This window comes from Chionomys nivalis, chromosome 10 (assembly GCF_950005125.1).
Source record: "Chionomys nivalis chromosome 10, mChiNiv1.1, whole genome shotgun sequence".
NCBI lineage: Eukaryota > Metazoa > Chordata > Mammalia > Rodentia > Cricetidae > Chionomys > Chionomys nivalis.
The window spans coordinates 26,225,664-26,244,485 of NC_080095.1; the positions used below are offsets into that span (position 1 = coordinate 26,225,664).

General features: G+C 38.1%; 1 protein-coding gene across 1 annotated transcript in view; it reads left to right on the top strand.

The window, feature by feature from the left end:
- The window catches only part of Rps6ka5 (ribosomal protein S6 kinase A5), a 177,422-nt gene that overhangs the window by 867 nt on the left and 157,733 nt on the right, over positions 1 to 18,822 (top strand). The gene's annotated exons all lie outside the window — the stretch shown is intronic.

An 18,822-nucleotide genomic window follows, 5' to 3' on the forward strand; every position in this document is an offset into this window, starting at 1 on the left:
ATCCTGAAGTACTATAGTTGCCTTGAATTTCTTGCCAGTGTCTTTTGGGAAGCAGCCTGTATTATAAATGTAAAGTTCTAGGTAAAAGACTTCGCTAGGCGACTTCAGCGCTTACATCCTCCGTGCTGGAGATGAGTAAAGCTGTGTATCCTAAGCCTTTTACTTATTAAATTGCTTTTTCATTGTGTAAGACCGGGGTTTATTTCGGAAAATCCTTACCTGTACCAGTGGTACAGTCAGGGTCTCCACTACTATCATGGAGTCGGGTCTTCCCTTATACTTCATTTTTTTTAAACGGAGAATGCATTTTAATAACTTGTTTGTTATTAGCGCCAGTGGCTTAAGATTTTTGACACAATATCTTTGGCACACTGAAGAACTTATTTTTGGTTGTGAGCCTAGCCTTTAACGGCTAAGCCCTCTCTACAGCCCGAAAGACTCTTTTATTAAGTGGATAGAGAGGGTAAGTGGTGGGTTTCAGCTGTTAGCCAGGCCGACCTTGCATTTATTTGGGACAGATTGCAAAGTTAGCTCTGCTTCAGAGTTAGTTTTTGTTATTTCTGATGAGATTGCTAATTAGCATTCCTTTGGGTGCCAGTCTTATACTAAGGTATAGGATGCCAAATTCATGCTTTCTTAATTCAGCAGTTTTAAGTATTGTCATTTTTGATCGTTCTGACTCTATCCCATATCCCGATCCACTTATTCCATAGTATTTTTGAGTTCCTAACATAACCTGTGTAGATTTCCGTGGCTGAACTTTTCCCTCCAAATTTAATCAACAGCTGATGTTCTCAACAGGCTTTTCAGTCATCTTCTCTGTATACATTTATCGGGTATTAATACCGACTTTACACCAGGTGCAGTGCCACGTGCTTTCTAGCGGGAGGATTTTTCCCTATCTTACATAATGATTCCTTCCTTGCTCCGTGTGTGTGGAATCACACTGTATTGCAAACACTGCTTGATGTGTTCCACGCCTCAGCCATTGATCTTGGTGCAGCAGCAGTCTTGCTCAAGGATCAAGGGGCAAACACCAACTGCTCAGTTTCTTAATTTTGCAAACATTGCTAGCTCTGCAGAAAACAATAAGCACTGTTTTATTTCCCCTACTCTACTAACTTTGTGAACCATCAGCTTTAAGTTTGCATTTAGAATTTTTTCTGATGGATGAAGAGATTGTGCTGAGCTCATTGCTAATGTCAAAGGAAAGGAACAATCAATTTATTGCTAAATACTTGGACAACTGATTACATGTAATGGTCAAAAACACAATATAACTTGAGTCACGCATCCATGTTCCTCTTAACACTTGGTGCTTTATATAATAGGTGCTAGACTCCAGCAATGTGATCTGATGTGGTCCCTTCCCTAGTGTACCAGGCTAGTAGTTGGTGATTGTATTGTGTGCCATAGGATGAATGAAAATGCAATTAGAAACTCAGTCTAAGGACATGGGAATGGCTCCAGGGTGTAGACTCTGGCATACTTGGACGTAGACTTACAGACATAGTGATGAGCACTAGCTCTGTCACTTTGCTGGCTCTGTAGACTTAGAAGTCACTGCACTCTTTCAGGCTTACTTCTTTCATCTGTCAAATGTGAGAATTGAATGAGGCACTGTTAACTAACATTCAGTATAGAAATGTTAATCAGGTACCTGGCACATAGTAGGCAGTAGGAAATTTTGGTTAAAGTTACTTCACAGTCGGGTCTTATTGAAAAATGTATAAATCAATTTAGTGTACCTGGAAAACAAGTCACTGGGTGGTTAGCCATTACCACATGACCTGGCTATTATCTTTTTCCATAGTTGTCTTGCCTTCTCAAGCAGAGTGTAAACTCCTTGTAGTTTTTCTGCTATTGAGCAGTTTGTGCATGTCTTGCCCATCACAACACACAGTTCTATAATAATACGTTTACCTGGGGTTGAGGAGATGGCTCTTTGGGGTAGAGCACTTGACATCTAAATCTGAAGACCTGAGTTTGAATTCTTAGGACCCACAATAATGCTATGTATGATAGTATGTGGTGGCTTGAAAGAAAATGACCCCCAAATAGAGTGGCACTATTAGAAGGTGTAGCATTGTTGAAGTAGGTGTGGCCTTGTTGGAGTAAGTGTGTCACTGTGGGGGTGGGCTTTGAGGTCTTCTGTGCTCAAGCTACTCTCAGTGAGACAGACCACTTCTTGTTGCCTGTGAGTCAAGATGTAAGCACTCGTAGCCCTTGCTATGCTCTAGCACCATGTCTTCCTGCCCAATGTCATACTCCCCACCATGATGATAATGGACTAAACCTCTGAAACTGTAAGCTACCACCTCAATTAAATGTCTTTCCTGTATAAGAGTTGCCATGGTCATGGAGTCTCTTCACAACAGTAGAAAGCCCAAGACATAGTGTGTATCTGTAATTCTAGTGCTTGTTGTATAGCACCATGAGGGAGCTGGAAACAGAAGAGTCTCTGGAAGCTTGTAGGCCAGCTAACCTGGCACACACGGTTGTGAAGAACAAAAGGGCCTTGGTTTAAATAAGGTGGAAGGTAAGGATGGATACAGTGGTATGTTAAAATCCATACTCACATACATGTAGGTGTGCACACTCTCTTACACACATGCTGAGTTGTCTGTATCAGATAGTAAAGTCCTTGAGGGCAGAAACCCATTTTTTTTCTGTCCACCTGTAGCCTGTGGTATGTGTTCAAATATTTGTGGGGTGAATTCAATTGTATGAAAAATAAGGACAAAGTTTGTAGATGTTAGGTCTTGATAAATTGGTGATAGTAACTATAAAAGCTGAAGATTACAGAATTCAGGATCAAGCAAATCATAAATTCTTGAACATTTTCTGTTTTCTAGCCTACATGGTATTGATGATACCAAAGATGATTAAAAAATGCTGTGCTGTCTAGCTGTAAAGAAAGAGTCCATATGAACCAGCAATCAGGATATATTCCTTCTTTCTCTTTTTCTTTTTTGGTTATTTAAGACAGGGTTTCTCTGTCTGATAACTACTTTGGCTGTCCTGGAACTCGCTTTGTAGACCAAGCTGGCCTCAAACTCACAGAGATCTGCCTGCCTCTAGTGCTGACATTAAAGGCGTGCACCATCATGCCCAGCTCTATATTATTTAAGTATAGTAATAGAAAGATACAAAATATATAAATGCAACAAAAGAAAGATTAAAAGTTACATAGTCAAATGTAACTTGGTTGAAAACTAGTTGGAAAATGGAGATTATTTTACTCACTCATTTATTCAACAAATACTTTGTCATCTCTTACGTGTTTAGTGCTGTTTTACATGCTGAGGTTAAGAAAGTGGCTTCTCTGTGGAAAGAGAGGTCTGAGGAACCACTAGAATCAGAGACTTACATCGCCTCTGCTGTGTCTTAAATCTCTTCTAGTCCATGTATCAAGTCTTAATTCTTCCTCATCCATTGTCTAATTTCTTCCCAAGAGGTAGAAAATGGACAGCACTGAAGTTCTACATTTTATGACTTCAGCTGTTTGAAGGACAGTGTTGAAGGACAGTGTCCATTTGCCAGTTTCAGTTAAATTCTGAAAGAAGGACTTTATTGGCTTAGTTTTGATCAGGTGTCCGTTTTTGACTCATTGTGCGATGGTATCACGTCCTAAAACGCCAGCAACTACAGCAAACCTATGGATAAGAATAAACTAAACTCTTAGAGGAAGAAGGGTTGCTGGGCACATAATTCCTTTGATTCCTGTCTTTGGGATAGTGCCTAATATTAAGGAGAGTGTTGCTGAAGGTTATCTATTATGTAGTAACAATGGAAACTCCATTGGCTTATAGAACATGGTTTCTGTTTGTTAGGGATTTGTGAGTTAGTAGTTCTGCCCAGACTATCATCATTGGGAAGTCTCACTAGGCCCTATTCCCAGATGAAGAGCTAGGAAATTAATGATAGTTCAGAGAGGGAGAATCAACCTTCCCCAGAAGTGGGTCCGCTAATCCAATACCAGTGGTTAACCCTAAAATTATATTCCTATAAGCAACACCAAATGGACTCAGCAGGTTGCATTTATATTTATTTATAATATAATATAATTACTATTGTTGTATGTATGTAACAATTGTAGTTAAAGGAAAAGGGGTCCCAGATTTGGAAGGGAGCAAGGGGAGAGGTATGGGAAAGGTTGAAGGAGAAAAGGGACAAGGGAAAAAGGATGTAAATACAGCATACATATGTGAAATTAAAAAATAAATTAAAAATCCTGAAATGTTTAAGATGTTAGTCAGAATTACAGTCAGCTGAACTTGTCTGGGGCTAGTGGCTTCCCTTTAAAGATTGTTCACTCATAATGTATTGGGGAGGCTGTATCAATTCTTTTCTGTGTGGCCCTTTCCATAAGGATGCTTAAGTGTTGGAAGGACACAGAAACTGGCTTCTCCTCAAACAAGTGGTCCAGGAGAACACAGTTAAAGCTGTTTGTTGCTTTTGTTAAATAGCTTTGTCTAAGGTATACAGGAATATACCATACAGTCCTCTTTGAAGTATACAACAAATTTTTGCATAGTTACTGAGATATATAACTGTCACTGAAATCTAATTTTAAAACATTTTTATCACCTATAAAGAAACTTCATGCTCATTTACATTAGTCATCCTACATTACCACTATCCAGGACTAACCAACCACCCATCTATTTTTTTGTCTATATATTTGTCCATTATTTTATTACAATATAATTGTACACTTTTGAAACTATTTTTTCAGCAAACATGGTGTTAAGATTCATCCACATTGTAGCATGTATCAATTTTTTTGTGAACAAATTGTATTTTCTAGTATTAGATCACATTTTAGTTGTCCATTCAGTTTTTTGACATTGGGCTTGTTTCTACTTTATTCCATGCATATTTGTAGATAAAAATTTTTATATATCTGTTTTCATTTCTTTTGGGTATTAGCCAACAGTAAAATTGTTGGATTTTATGGAGCCAAACCTTTTCAAACTGAACTTTTCCACCAGCAGTGTATGAGAGATTAAGTTTCACCATAGCCTAGCCAGTTTTTATTATCTGCTGCCTTACCCTTTCAGCCATCCTTCAATGGGTGAAGTGGCAGCTTGCATTATGGCTTTGACTTGTATTTCCCTAATGATGTTTCATGTGCTTTTTAGCACTTAAGATATACACGTATATCTTGTATATTTTTGGAGAGATGTTTACTTTTATCTTTGACCTATTTTGCAGTTGGCTACTTTCTCCCCCCTCTGTTTTGAGACACAGTCTCACTGTGTAAACCAGGCTGGCCTGGAACTCCCAGAGATGCTAGTTTTTTGGTTTTTTTTTTTTTTTTGTATTATTGAAAATTCTTTATTTTAGATACATATCTCTTATCAGGTACACTATTGCAAATTTTTTCATTAAAATAGTCTTTTTATCTTTTGAGGGATAGTATTTTGAGAATCATGAAAGGTTTTAATTTGCCTCCCCTCACCTCCTGTTTTCTCTGGTTCTGTTTTCTTCTAAGAGTTTTATGACCTTTAGCTGCTACGACAAGATTTTATGTATTATATGGGGTAGTGATTCAGATTCAGTTTTTTTTTTTTTATGTGTAGATATTCTCTTGTTCTTGTACCACTTTTGAAAAGATTGCTCTTTCCCTTTTTGTCTTGGCACCTTCTTTGAAAAAAATCAACTAAGCAAAGACATACAGGTTTATTTTAGATTCAGTTCTATTCCATTGCTTCCTTTTAAGCTAATACTATAAAAACTGCAAGTTGCAAAATTAGTTTGAAGTTGAAAAGTACAAATCTTGCAACTTTCTCTTTTTCAAGATTATCTTGGTTATTCTTTGATTTTTACATATGAATTTAGTATCAGCCTGTCCATTTCTTCAAAGAAACTATTTGGGTGATGTTCTGATATGTATTGCACTGAATTCATAGATATAGATTACACATAATTCATTGCAGTGAATTAGTTTTCAGAGTGTTTCCATCTTAGCAGTGTTAAATCTGGTCCATGAACATGGGATATTGCTCCATTTGTATAGCTCTTCTTTCATTTTTTGGACAATGTTTTCTTGTTTTTAGAGTTTAAGTTTCTCTTTCTTTTGTTAAATTTATTCCTAAGTATTTCATTTTTGATGTATAATAATATAATGAAATTATTTTATTTTTGGAATGTTAATTTTAAGTGCCCAGAGATCTATTGTGTTTAAGTATTTTATTTTTGATGTATAATAATATAATAGTAATAAAATTATTTTATTTTTGGAATGTTAATTGTAAGTATCTAGAGAGCTATTGTGTCTTGCAACCTTGCTAGACTAATTTATTTAGTTCTAATAGTACCTTAGTGTATGTCTTTGTATTTTTATTTGCTAGATTATATCATGATTATCTTTATATACATACATGTGTATATTGTGTGTTTGAGATAGAGATAGGGAAAGAGAGAGAGAGAGAGAGAAAGTTTTACTTCCTCCTTCCTAATATGAATGCTTTTTATGTCATTTTCTGGTTTAATTGCCCTGGCTAGAGATGTTCACTCTTCAAGTAGAATCAGCACGAGTAGACATCCCTGTTTAGTGTCTTATCTTACCGGAAAGCATTAATCATCCGTCACTAATTACAGGGCTGACAATGGTTTCCCATGGATGCCTTGTACAAACTGAGAAAGTCTTCTTTTCCCTTGTTTAATTGTTACAGAGTGCTGGACTTTGTCAGATGCTTTTCTTCATTCAGGTTTATTACATTGATTATTAGGTATTAAGATGGCCTCATATTCTAGGGTAAACCCTTTGTGATCATGATCCTTTTTACATGCTGCTAGAGTCAATTTACTATTATTCCTTGAGGGTTTTGTGTTAATTGTTCATTGGAGGTATCTGTTTTCTTATTTTGTGATGCCTCTCAAAACATCTTCTTTACTTTTATTAGCTACCAGCTATGGAGTTTTCCTATAGAGTTTGAGTACTGGTATTCATATTTGAAGTCTTTTAAGTAAAGATTTAACAAAGGTCAGAGTATAGACCGTAGTTTTAATTTGCTCCTAGAGTAAATTGCCTTTCTGAGACTAAATTTTCTTACTCATAATGACATCCAGACTGCTTACCAGAATTAAGCTGGTGTTTTATGGTATTTCTGTACAGTAGACAAAGGTCAAGAATTGTTATTTCCTTTTAAAAATTATTAATTTTACCAGATGATTCATGTAGCATCCCACTAAAAACGAACAGTCCCTGATGTGTAGGGAGTTGGTTCTCTCCTTCCACATTTATGTAGGTTCTAGAAATTGAATCCAGGGCACTAGGCTTCAGTTTTACCTGCCAAGCTGTCTTGCTGTTGCCCCACAATCCCATGCCCTACAACTAGATTCTTGGGAGTCTAAAAAGAAATCCCTTTTAAAATTTCTCTTGTGAATGTCAGAACTTGCGAAAATAATCTATTTATGCAAAGATATTGGCATCTCAACTCCATGTCAAAGGGAATTGAAGTGTATTTTATGTTTTCAGTCTGGGGAAAAGCCTCAGGTGATGCAATGTGTTAATCCCAACATTAACCTCAGCTTTAAAGTGAGGCAGCATCCTGAAGCTGCAGACAGAAGTGTTTTGATTGGCAGGATTGGATCCTTTCATGTGAACAAGAAGGTTGTGAGAGCTCCTCTAGGGAAAATCTGACACCTTTTTGTGTTGGTTGAATTTCACAGTTATTTTCGGGTTGAGAGATGTCAGTCCTCAAATGCAGTGGGAGGGGAGGGAAGAGGCTGCCACAGGCGTCACCTTTGAATTCTCTGAATGATTTACAGATCTTTGTATTCACCTCTAAGGTGTAATAATTCCTGCTTTTTTCTTTTTTTTTTTTGTCAGGGATCATGAATAGGTTCTAAAATAGAATCTTAACCTCACTGTGTTTTTTTCTAGCAGTGTGTCCCTCTTATGTAGTTGTCCCTCCCAAATCAGATGAGTTCTCTGGACTTCATATATACCTAACGTGTAAGTGGACTCCATCACTTTTTCCTTTTTTTTCAGTCATCCATTAGACGTTGTCCCCGTGACTGCAGGGAGAATAGGTTTTGAGTGTGTGTGCCTGGAGCTCACTTTTTCTAGATTGGCTGTCCATAAAGCCCAAAGGATCTGTTTTTGCCTCCCAGTAGAGATTACATTCTAATGCCTCCATGCCCAGCTTTTCTTTCCTTTTGTTTTCATTGTTTGTTTGTTTTTGGAGACACAACCATAGCCTTGGCTGTCCTAGAACTTTCTGTGTAGACCAGACTGACCTTGGATTCACAGAGATTGGACTTCTCTGCCTTTGAAAGCACCTTTGTTAGAAATATTCCTTAAATGAGCCTCTCTGCCTATGCAAATAATTCCAATCAGACCAAATCAGACAAAATTAAAAGATATCTAGGTTTATTTGGACGTTTGCGCTCTCTGGTGGCCCTGAGGGAATGGAAAGCCAACAAGACCACTGACCAGACCACTGAAGAAAAAGAGGGAAGACCACGTGTTTATTTTCTGGGGAGCAGTTTAGATAGCCTGTGGGAATGGTCTTGACCTTTCCTGGGGAGGGGTCAAGGTTTGGCAGGCTTCCTTGGCTCTCCCTGGGGGAAAGGGTCAAGGTTTGGACTGAGGCAGCTCTGGGGAGGGGAACTTCCAAAAATGGATGACGGGGGACTGTGATTACAACTATCATATCCAGCTTGTCTGGGTGCTAAGAATCTGAGCACAGGTTCACATTGCAAGCATTTTACCCACAAAACCCTCAAGTTCCCAGGTTTTAGTATAGAACTTGATATTGTATTTATTTTATCACATTCAAGTTTTGTCTATGTGGGCCTCTTCTTAAATAATCTTCACATTCTTGACCTCTGAAAAGTCATATACATGGTGTTCTTAATATCAGATTATTTGGAATGGAGAAAGTAAACTTGGTACGTAAAAGGATTCTATCTTAGCTCTTTTATTTAAGTTTTTTAAATTTTTTTTTAATGTTTTTGGATTTTCGAGACAGGGTTTCTCAGTAGCTATGGAACCAGTTCTGGAACTCACTCTGTAGACCAGGCTGGCCTCCAACTCACAGAGATCCGCCTGCCTCTGCCTCCCGAATGCTGGGATTAAAGGTGTGTGCCACCACCGCCTAGGTTACTTAACATTTTTTTGATTGGGTTTCCATTTCTGATTCATACTGTTGTGTAGATTTTTCTAACATGCCATCTTATAATTTTGGTAATGTTAATGAGTTTTTGTAGGTACATGTGAAAATGTGTGTGCTTGCAAGTGTGCAGATTTACATTCACATTTGTGTTTGTGCTTGTGGATGCTAGTGAACAAACTCAGACACCATCTGTCTCTTTTTTTTAGACTTGCCAAGAAGGCTTATGCTAGCTGCCTAGTGAGCCTCAGGGATCTGCCTCTTTCTGCCTAATGAGTATGGACCATTTGTAATTTATGTGTTTCTGACCTGAAAATTGTGTAAATAATATTTTTAATACCAAATTATTTGGAATATAGAGGAGTATGTATTTCAATTATGAGACCCAGGTTTTTTTTTCCTTACGCAAGTTCTGGTGACCAAATAGGTCACAAGCACGTTACTAATTGAACCAGCTTATTAGCTCATAATGAAGTCTTATGTGGTTGGCTGAATAATGACCTCTTTTCCTCTTTCTAAATATATCTAGTTCTAACCTCAGGAATCCTGGAAGTATGCTACATATGGCAAAAGAAACTTTGCATGTGTGAGTAAGCATCCTGGGTTGGGAGGTTGTCCTAGGTTATCTAACCACACTGGTAGGACAGTTAGAGAGCTAAAGTCAGAGGAAGCAGGTCAGCATGATGCCATTGCTGCAAAGGGTCAAGACCTACAGCTTCTAGATGTTGGGTTACTGATTTTTCTCTAGAATGTCGAAGAGAAACACAGCTCCGTAGTCACCTTGATTCACCTCAGTTTTAGACTTCTGATTTCCAAAACTGTAAGAAAAGAAATTAATGTTAATAATAAATCATCAAGTTTGTGATAATCTTCCCAGCAGCAGTAGTAAACCAGCACATTACTTGAAAATGGGTTGAACCATCGATCAGTTTATCCAGATAGCAGTAAATCAAATCATTTAAGGTTGAAAATAGTGTCATTTTGTAGAGGTAGAATATTGTCCTTTCTCAGGTCTCCAGATGTAACATTCCTTTTTATCTTACCCTAAAGCTAGCTGTGTTGTCTTGAACTAGCTGCTTTGTTATTCATAGGAATGCTCTGAGTGGGTACCTGAGTAGATTTTTTTTCCTTAAAGGTTCTTGCTGTAACCCAAGCTAGCATCAAACTTGCAGTATGCCTCCTGCTTTAGTGTCCCAAAGCTAAGATTATGGGCATGCGCAGGACTCCAGACCTCGGAGACTTGTATTCTTAGGTGGGTGGTACACAACCTCTGACCGTGATCATGGCCTTAGTTTTCTCCTTGTGTCAGTTGTACTGTTCTTATTTTTCTTCTTTCGACTCTTTATTTAATCCTAATAATAGTCCTTTTATATTTTCTGTACGAAAGCATGTTTAAAAGATATAAATAGGTACCCTTATATTTAAATACATATGTTCATAATACAAATAATATGAAAAATATGGGAAGACAGTCAACTTTCTAATGTTTTGCTTAAATAAAATCTTGACCATTCTGTTTTTATATTTTACTTTATCTCAAAAAAAGTGAATTCTCTTATTAGTAGAGTTTTTGTTTTTTTGTCAGAGACAAAACGATAAGTCAGTAAAATAGAGGCATACTTGAAGGAATTCTATAGTAAGAAGACAGAGTGCTTCAACTGACTGAGTATTTCAGTTAATGATGGAACTTCCCATTTATGTAGAAAAGTGACTGTAAAAGGACAGCCCTGTGTACAGTCTCAAGAATTTTTGCCTATAGAATTCCTCTATTTTACTTCCATACCCAGGAAGTAAGTAGAAGAATTTTTTTGAAACTCAAGCAGGTTTGGGCTCAAATAAGAAACCTGGTGTCACAAAATATCCCTAAGGCCAAATTAGCACAGAAGATCACTTTAGGAGATGCTATAGAAAGAGGACTCAGAACTAATATCCCTAAAGCCAAATTAGTTCAGAGATCTCTTTAGGAGATGCTATAGAAAGAGGACTCAGAATTGAGTCCTGAAAAAACTTTAAAAAGTGAAGAATCATCAAAGATTGAATTCAGAGGAAGAGCTTGAAGAAACCTACAAGGTTTATGGTGTTGTGGATGCCTACTGAAGAGGATGGGGTGCGTGGGTTGTGGATTCTGTTCACCACAAGTAGCTTTGTTAAGGGTTGAAGAATAAATTGCAAGTGAAGTAACCTTTGGGAGACTTTGTTCTGGAGGGGGTTGAAATAGGGTGTCAGGGAGGGCTTTTTATTTTCCCTGTTTCCTTGTTTCAAGATGACTGATGCTAGATCATGCTAAAGTACCATTAGTGCGTGTCACAGAGGCTGACACTGCACTAGACAATGAGTGATGGTGTCAAGAACCCTGAGAAGGGGGTAGAATTTAGTTTACCTGGGGCTGGAGGGCAGGTTGGCTTCTGTTCTAAAGGAATGAGGAAAGGATACAGGTGCATTCGTAGATTTGGTGACAGGAAGATAAGTTTTGAGGGCATGATTGTTTCGTCCTCTGTGGATTGTGGAGAAAAGGCAATTCTTTATTAAAAAGAAACAGCTTCATTGTTCAAAAAAATTGTTATTCTGGTCTTTGGAAAAAATCCTAGATACAGAAAAACATCCTAAGTATTTTTACTTGCAGGCTGTACAGGGAAACTTAGAGAGTTGCAGAACACTGCACTGAAGAGGTTTTCAGGCCCAGTCTGAAGGCAGTTTCTCTGTCTTCTATGGCTCATGCCAGATTCTTAGATTAATTTTATGTTTCTTCTTTTTCAAGTGTTCTGTGCTTAGTTTGGTTCTAAATTATACTTACTTGGCACATATTGGGAAGAGGGAAGCAGTTAGTTACTGCTTTATACATGTTTTGGTTTTGATTCAGTTTTTGTATGTGTTCTGTCACGTAATTCCAGAATAATGTGGATAAATGATAAAACATTGTTTTATACACCCAGAGTACAGTAAGTTTTTAAGATAAGTGATCACAGCAATAAGAGAAAAGTAGGCAGCATTGTTTTAAAGTGAACAGATATTAAATATAACATTGTTCGGCTGCCAGTGGAGTGCTCTCCAGAGACATGGTTTGAGGCCCAACCACAAATCTAAACAGCCTCAGAGCAACTTACCACCTGGCAGTTAAAAGGAACCTAATGTGCTAGTGATTTTGCTGTTTTTTCAAGCTCTCATGCATTTTCTAGAATTGAGTTATTTGGACTTTGTAGATAGGAATCAAGGCTTTAGCATTCAATTAAGTATGTGCTGTTAGGATTATTCTGGACACTTCCTAACTGTAGATTACTTGATAAGTTGCTTTATAAATATTTTCTCCCATGACAGAAAGGGGGGGAAAACAAAACCTTCAAATAGCAACAGCAGGCTTTTTTTTCCTCACTGCATACCATTGTCACCTTTGAAATGGGTTAACTGAAATTAACCCAAGAATATTATGTTTCATAATGCTGAATAAGAAAAGATAAGATTTTATGGGAAGATGTCTTATAATCTTACTTGATTAGTCCCAGAAAATGAGATTGTAAAATACACATTTTCTAGTTGGTATATTAAAAGCAGGTTTTAAGCATATTAAATAGAGAGGATCAAGTCAGATTGTGTTCTACACATACTGAAAAATTGGCTACTTCAGATCTCACTCCCCTAACCCCATGTTCTCCTTTCCACAAAGATACTTGTGCTTTCTTATAATATGAGCCAGCCAGCCAGCCAGCCAGCCACCTAAAGTCCTCTAGTTAACTCTTATCATTCCTCTTTACAAGGATTTTGGATGGACTGTTTACTCCACTCGTTTCTGTGTTTTTATCTATTCACTCTGATGTGCTTTAGTATCAGACCTCCATCTTAACAGCTCCATGGAGACTGTAGGAACCTCCAAAGTTCCTTAACCTATCCCCCTTTTGCTGGTTTGATGGGATGCCTCGGTTTGACTCTACCTTCGCTTCCTTGGAGCACCTGATGCTTGAGTGTTGGTACTGGTCTCCTTGCATAACAGTAGAATGCTCTCCTGCCTGCTTTTTCTCCCACCAACGTGCGCCATCTTCTTCCAGTGCTTTCTCTCTGATTCTCTATGTTCCAGACCTCTTTACTTGTACCCACTTTTACCGGGAGATCAAGATGTTATCAGTGCTTGAACTATTGGACAAGTTTGTGTTTTTAGTTTAGATCTCTTGTATTTCTTATCATTCATTTCCATCATTCCATTGCACATCAGACATTCAGATTGCCCACAGATATCTTAGTTTCCTAAGCTAAACAGTGTTTCTTCTTCCAACTTTCCATGTTTTATTTTGTGACATTCACATTCTCATCCTGCCAAGGCTTGAGGGTGGCAGTGTCACCCCTGGATATTGTATCTCATACCTCTTGGTGCATAGTCTCCCAACATTTGTGTCTCACTTTGAAGTCCAAGTGTAGTTGTGATTATCAGTTCTAGGTCAGCAGCAATCCACTTCAGGTTGATGGTGTTTATCTTGATGCACACGTGCTATATATACATTTTGTACTTTTAGTTCAAGAACACTGATTCTTGCTCGAGGCTTAGGATCCTGGTGAGAGCTGGTCAGCAAGTGTAAATGTTTGCTTCCAAAGGGAAAGCCATTAATAGTCCACTGGGGCAACCTTAACTAATGGGGTGTGGGAGCTGATAAAATATGTACTTCTCTGTATTGAGTCTAGACTGGAAAATTCTCAGAGGCCTTCCATCTGTTCTTCAAAAAAGCCAGATTAGATTGAGTTGATAATGCACCCTCTTTTCTCACTTTTACTCTTGCTAGTTTCTCCTTGTTTCATCTTATTGGGATTACCTTCCAAATAAACCTCTTGCGCAGCAGTTTAGGATTAGACTGTTAGTGTCTATAAAGTGACTTAAAAGTATACCCTTGGTTGGGGTGTTGCTGAGGGTTACTCCCTAGTGAAACCATAATAAAGATCCTATTGTTGGTAGCAGTGGGTGCTGATAGACCTGTCATATGTGATAGGATCAAGACTAGCATGGAATAGAAGAGGAAGAGTTGCACATATGTGATAGCTCTGAGTATTTGGGACAGTGGTAATTTAAGACCTTTGACTTGGCTGACTCAGTTTTTGCAACCTAAGAAACATAGGAGCATTTTCATGGAAGCCTTTGAAAGACTCTCAAAGCCCATGACCATATAAAAATTATGGCAAAATATTGGAGCCAGGATTTAATCATAAGGGTAGGAGAGCTTTGTACCTTTTGTGGTTAAGTCTGTATTATGAGTTGGTCATAACTGGAATTGTTTCTCAGAACTTCTTCTGAATTTTGGGCTAACACTGATCATAATAAACATTTAGGGTGAGATAGAGGGGCAGAAGCACTGATGGTGTGAAGTGATGTTCTAGCCCCCACATGCTGTTGCTGCTAATCTGCTGTATCCTATTTTTGGCATGGAGCATCGGCTAGCCCTGCAGTTTTCCCAGATCTGTTGAAGTACCTCCATTAGCTCTTGGGAATCTAGGACTAGTGTGTGTAGCTTCTTTGTAGGTCACTGACATCATTGAGCTTAGAGCTGAAGATACCTACAGATACATGCTTCTGCTTGTCCTTGTGGGTTCTAGCTTGTTCTCAGGGTTCTAGTTTAACCTTTCTGGAATTGCTAACGTTCTGGAATTGGATTTTCATAGGTTTCAATAATATCCATAGAAATGACAGTATTCTTCAGTGGCAGAGACAAATGCTTACCATTTGAAGCAGAATAATATAGCTATTCTTACAGGCTGAAGTGGCATTCAGGATTTCATTACAGATATGTAGGGAATGGCTAAGTCATGGAAAGATGGGTATTGTTTGAGTCATGTGAATCTGATTTTTATCTCTTAGGAATTGAACCTTCAGTTAGCTTTCACTTGTTGGGTTATGGTTGCTTCAAACCTTGTTCATCATTATGCAACAATCATGAAAGTAACAAGTAACATCTCAGTATATCCCTTGAGAGCTAAGTAACTTCCTTGTCATCATTATGTAGTACTTACTATAACCCCTTGTAACCTGAGGAACAAAAGGCAGGGAAGGATTTTCTGTTCTTTGTCTCTTAAGCATTACCTCTTATATTATCTTCACATTCCTCTATTGCAGGCTTTGACTTTGTCTTCCCCAGCAGTGTCTGGTCTCAAGCACGCTCCTTCTGTATCTTTTCTGCTCCAGGGTTTCTTCAGTGTCTACTGGCAGGAGATACAGCTGGGATGGTCTGTAAGCTCGAAGTGCTGGTAGGGTAGGAAGTTAATGCAACTCCTTTAACAACTTTTATCTTGTAGGGGCAGAATCCATTGGAAAAATGTTTCTCTCCACCTTTGCCCACATAGTTCTATTAGCAATCTAGTCATTCTCCAGAGAGTGCCAGCAAGGTTAAGCTCCAGAATCCATAGTAGTGACCATGGCAGCAAGGACCCTTGAATTGACTTATTTTGGTTTTACCCCTCCTTGGTCTTTTACTTCTTCCAATTAAATTACCTCCAATACAGTGTTCTGATATTCTTTTTTTTTGGGAGGGGAGAACCTCTATGTATACATGTACAATTGTATTGTGTATATATGTGTGCTTTGTCTGCTTGTCATCCATACATCCATCCATCTAATAACAGATTATAAATAAAGAACTTAGAATGGTAAACATAATTATCATACATAGCTTTAATAAGTGACAGAGCATGAGTTTTGAATTGAATTCATTTGAACCAAAACATGTTCTCCTTGATTAAACCTCTTCCTCATCTTTGAAGATGAAATTGGTAAGCCTTAGTGAGCTTGTTGAAAGTTCTCAGTGGCCTTGTCCTGTTGCTTGTGGATTGGGCTGGCTGTTTATAGTTCACCAATCTAAACTGTGCTAGTCACATGCTCATGGCTTTGCTAACTAATCACTTCTGTCGTTTCCCTTTGCTTCATTGTGGGGGTGCACCCCCACCGTCCTTTTTGGAACATGTCTGTGTACTTCTGTTTCATTTCTGAGTTCAGTCAACTCTTGTTTTATTTGTTCCTTTTTGGTTGTTTGCCTCTTTCTATTCTAGGTTTTTATATTTTTTTCTCAGGATTGTTTTTCATATCTTAACTGGTTGGTTGAAGAATTTAAATTCAGTTCTGAGTGTTACATTCCTGTTTTCTTTAGCTGTGTGGATTTCTTTGTTGTTGTGATTCCTGACAGACTGGTGGGATTGTTATGTCTTATTTCTCTTTGATATTTCTGTCGGATCCTTGATTTCTTTTCTGTATTTTCTCTTTGTTACTGTGTAGCCAAGGGTATGTACTCCTCTCTGATTTACTGTCAGAAACTGTCCTTCTCCAAGACTGACCCCCTTTCCTATTTGGTGTTTAAGTCACCAACTCTGACTTGTTTTCAGTATGTTGGTATACCATTGTACTGTTGGCATAATTTTTGTCTTGTTTCATCTAAGTATTTGGTGCCCCTCTATTCATTCTCAGTGTTGCATAAGCCATTTTCTTCCTATTCCCAAACCAGACTTCCTGTGGAAGGGAACTCTGCTGGAATTTGGCTGGGTTTTCCATGACAAACAATTTGGAGGTTGTGTTATTCTCTGTACTGCTAAAGGTATGGGTCATGCATAATTTTATTTGCTTTTTTGTTCTCTCTTTCTTTCTTTCTTTCTTTCTTTCTTTCTTTCTTTCTTTCTTTTTTTTCGGATAGATAAGGGAATTTAGATTCAGGCAGTATTAGTTGGCCCTGAAACTTAGAAATGCCTTTGTACTTTTAAGGCTTTGGTTAAAGTCCTATGTTGTCTTCTTTGAAACCTTACCTACTAAATGACTTAGAACAGAATAGAGAAGACTGATGAATGTCACCTCCATCAGCCATGAATGATGTGAATATTTTGGATCAGATTGATCTTCAATTTTAAAAGAAGTGTAGGTAGAAGAGCTGAATAATAATCAGGTTTTATTATCATCGTAACACTAAGGTCTAAGGCAGTGGTCTAATGCTATGACCCTTTAATACAGTTAGTTCCTCATATTTTGGTGACACCCCAACCATAAAACTATTTTCATTGCTACTTCATCATAACTCTAATTTGCTAGTGTTATGAAAGGGTCATTCAGTCCCAAAGAGGTCATGACCTACAGTTGAGAACTACTAGTCTAAGGCACTAAGATCACCACTTTCTTCTACATAGTTTGTAATGTTAATTTTTAAAATTTTACATGTCTTTCATCCTTTCTCTAACACTGTTATATAGTTAATCTGGAATCTGAAATAATTTTCTTTTCTTATACAGTAATCTGGAATCTGAAATAATTTTCTTATACAGTATCTGTGAAAAAGCTTCTGCAAAATGCTGTTTTTTAAAATAAATCATTTCAATCTATAACTGATCTAGTATCTTTTGTTATCTGAAATGTATCCTGTCAAATGGCTAAAAAAATCTTATAACCTTGTGAAAAATAACTAATTTGGTTCCTTTTTTTTTCCTTTTCTTTGTACTGGCTGTTGAACTCAGGGCCTTAAACAAGCTGGAAAAGCTCCCTCTTACTGACCTACTGCTCCTGTGCCAAACATGGGTTCTTAAATATTCAGCACTTGGTTTTCCAAATTGACTTTGGATGTGGGTATGGCAGAATACCATTATATGCTTAGTAAATGTTCTTTTTAGGGTCTAGAGAAATATGGTCTATGATTTGGGTTTTTTTTTTTTTGGCAATTGGTTTTGAAATGAAAGGTTCAATGATATGTTTATGTATCTTTAGAAAACTGAGTATAGGAAAATTCAGATCCTTTGCATGTTAATGTTTCTAGTGATAGAAATTTGTTCTTTTACCATCCTGAGTGAGGTAACCCAGACCCAGAAAGACAAATGTGATATATATTCACTCATAAGTGGATTTTTTTTTTTTTTTTTGGTTTTTTGAGACAGGGTTTCTCTGTAGCTTTGGAGCCTGTCCTGGAACTAGCTCTTGTAGACCAGGCTGGCCTCGAACTCCCAGAGATCCACCTGCCTCTGCCTCCCGAGTGCTGGGATTAAAGGCGTGCGCCACCACCGCCCGGCTCTCATAAGTGGATATTAGACATAAAGCAACGAATAACCAGCCTATGGTCCATGATCCCAGAGAAGCTAGGTAACAAGGAGAACCTGAAGAGAGACATACATAGATCCCCCTGGGAAGGGGAATTAGACAAGATCTCCTGAGAAAATTGGAGTGTGTGTGTGTGTGTGTGTGTGTGTGTGTGTGTGTGTGTGTGTGTGTGTGTGGAGAATGAAGGACCAAATGGGAGCAGGAGAGGAGAGAGGAGGAGAACATGAGGGAACGGGATGGCTGAAATGGGGGAAGGACAGAGAGGGAGAGCAAGGAAAGAGATATCTTGATTGCCATTATGGGGCTAGCGAGAAACCTGGCACTAGGGAAATTCTTAGGAATCTGAAAGAATCACCCCAGCTAAGACTCTAAGCAGCAGTGGAGAGGATGCCTAAACTGGCCTTACCCTGTAATCAGATTGTTGAGTACCTTAATTTTCATCATAAAACCTCATCCAACAACTGATGGAAGCAGATGGAAGCACTGGATCGAGCTTCCAGAGACCAGTCCAAGAATGGAAGGAGTGATAATATGAGCGAAGGGATCATGACCATAATGGGGATACCCACAGAAACAACGCTAGTGAGAGCTCACTAACTCTGGACTGATGGCGGGAGAACCTGCATAGGACCAAACTAGGACTGCTGAATGTGGGTGACAATT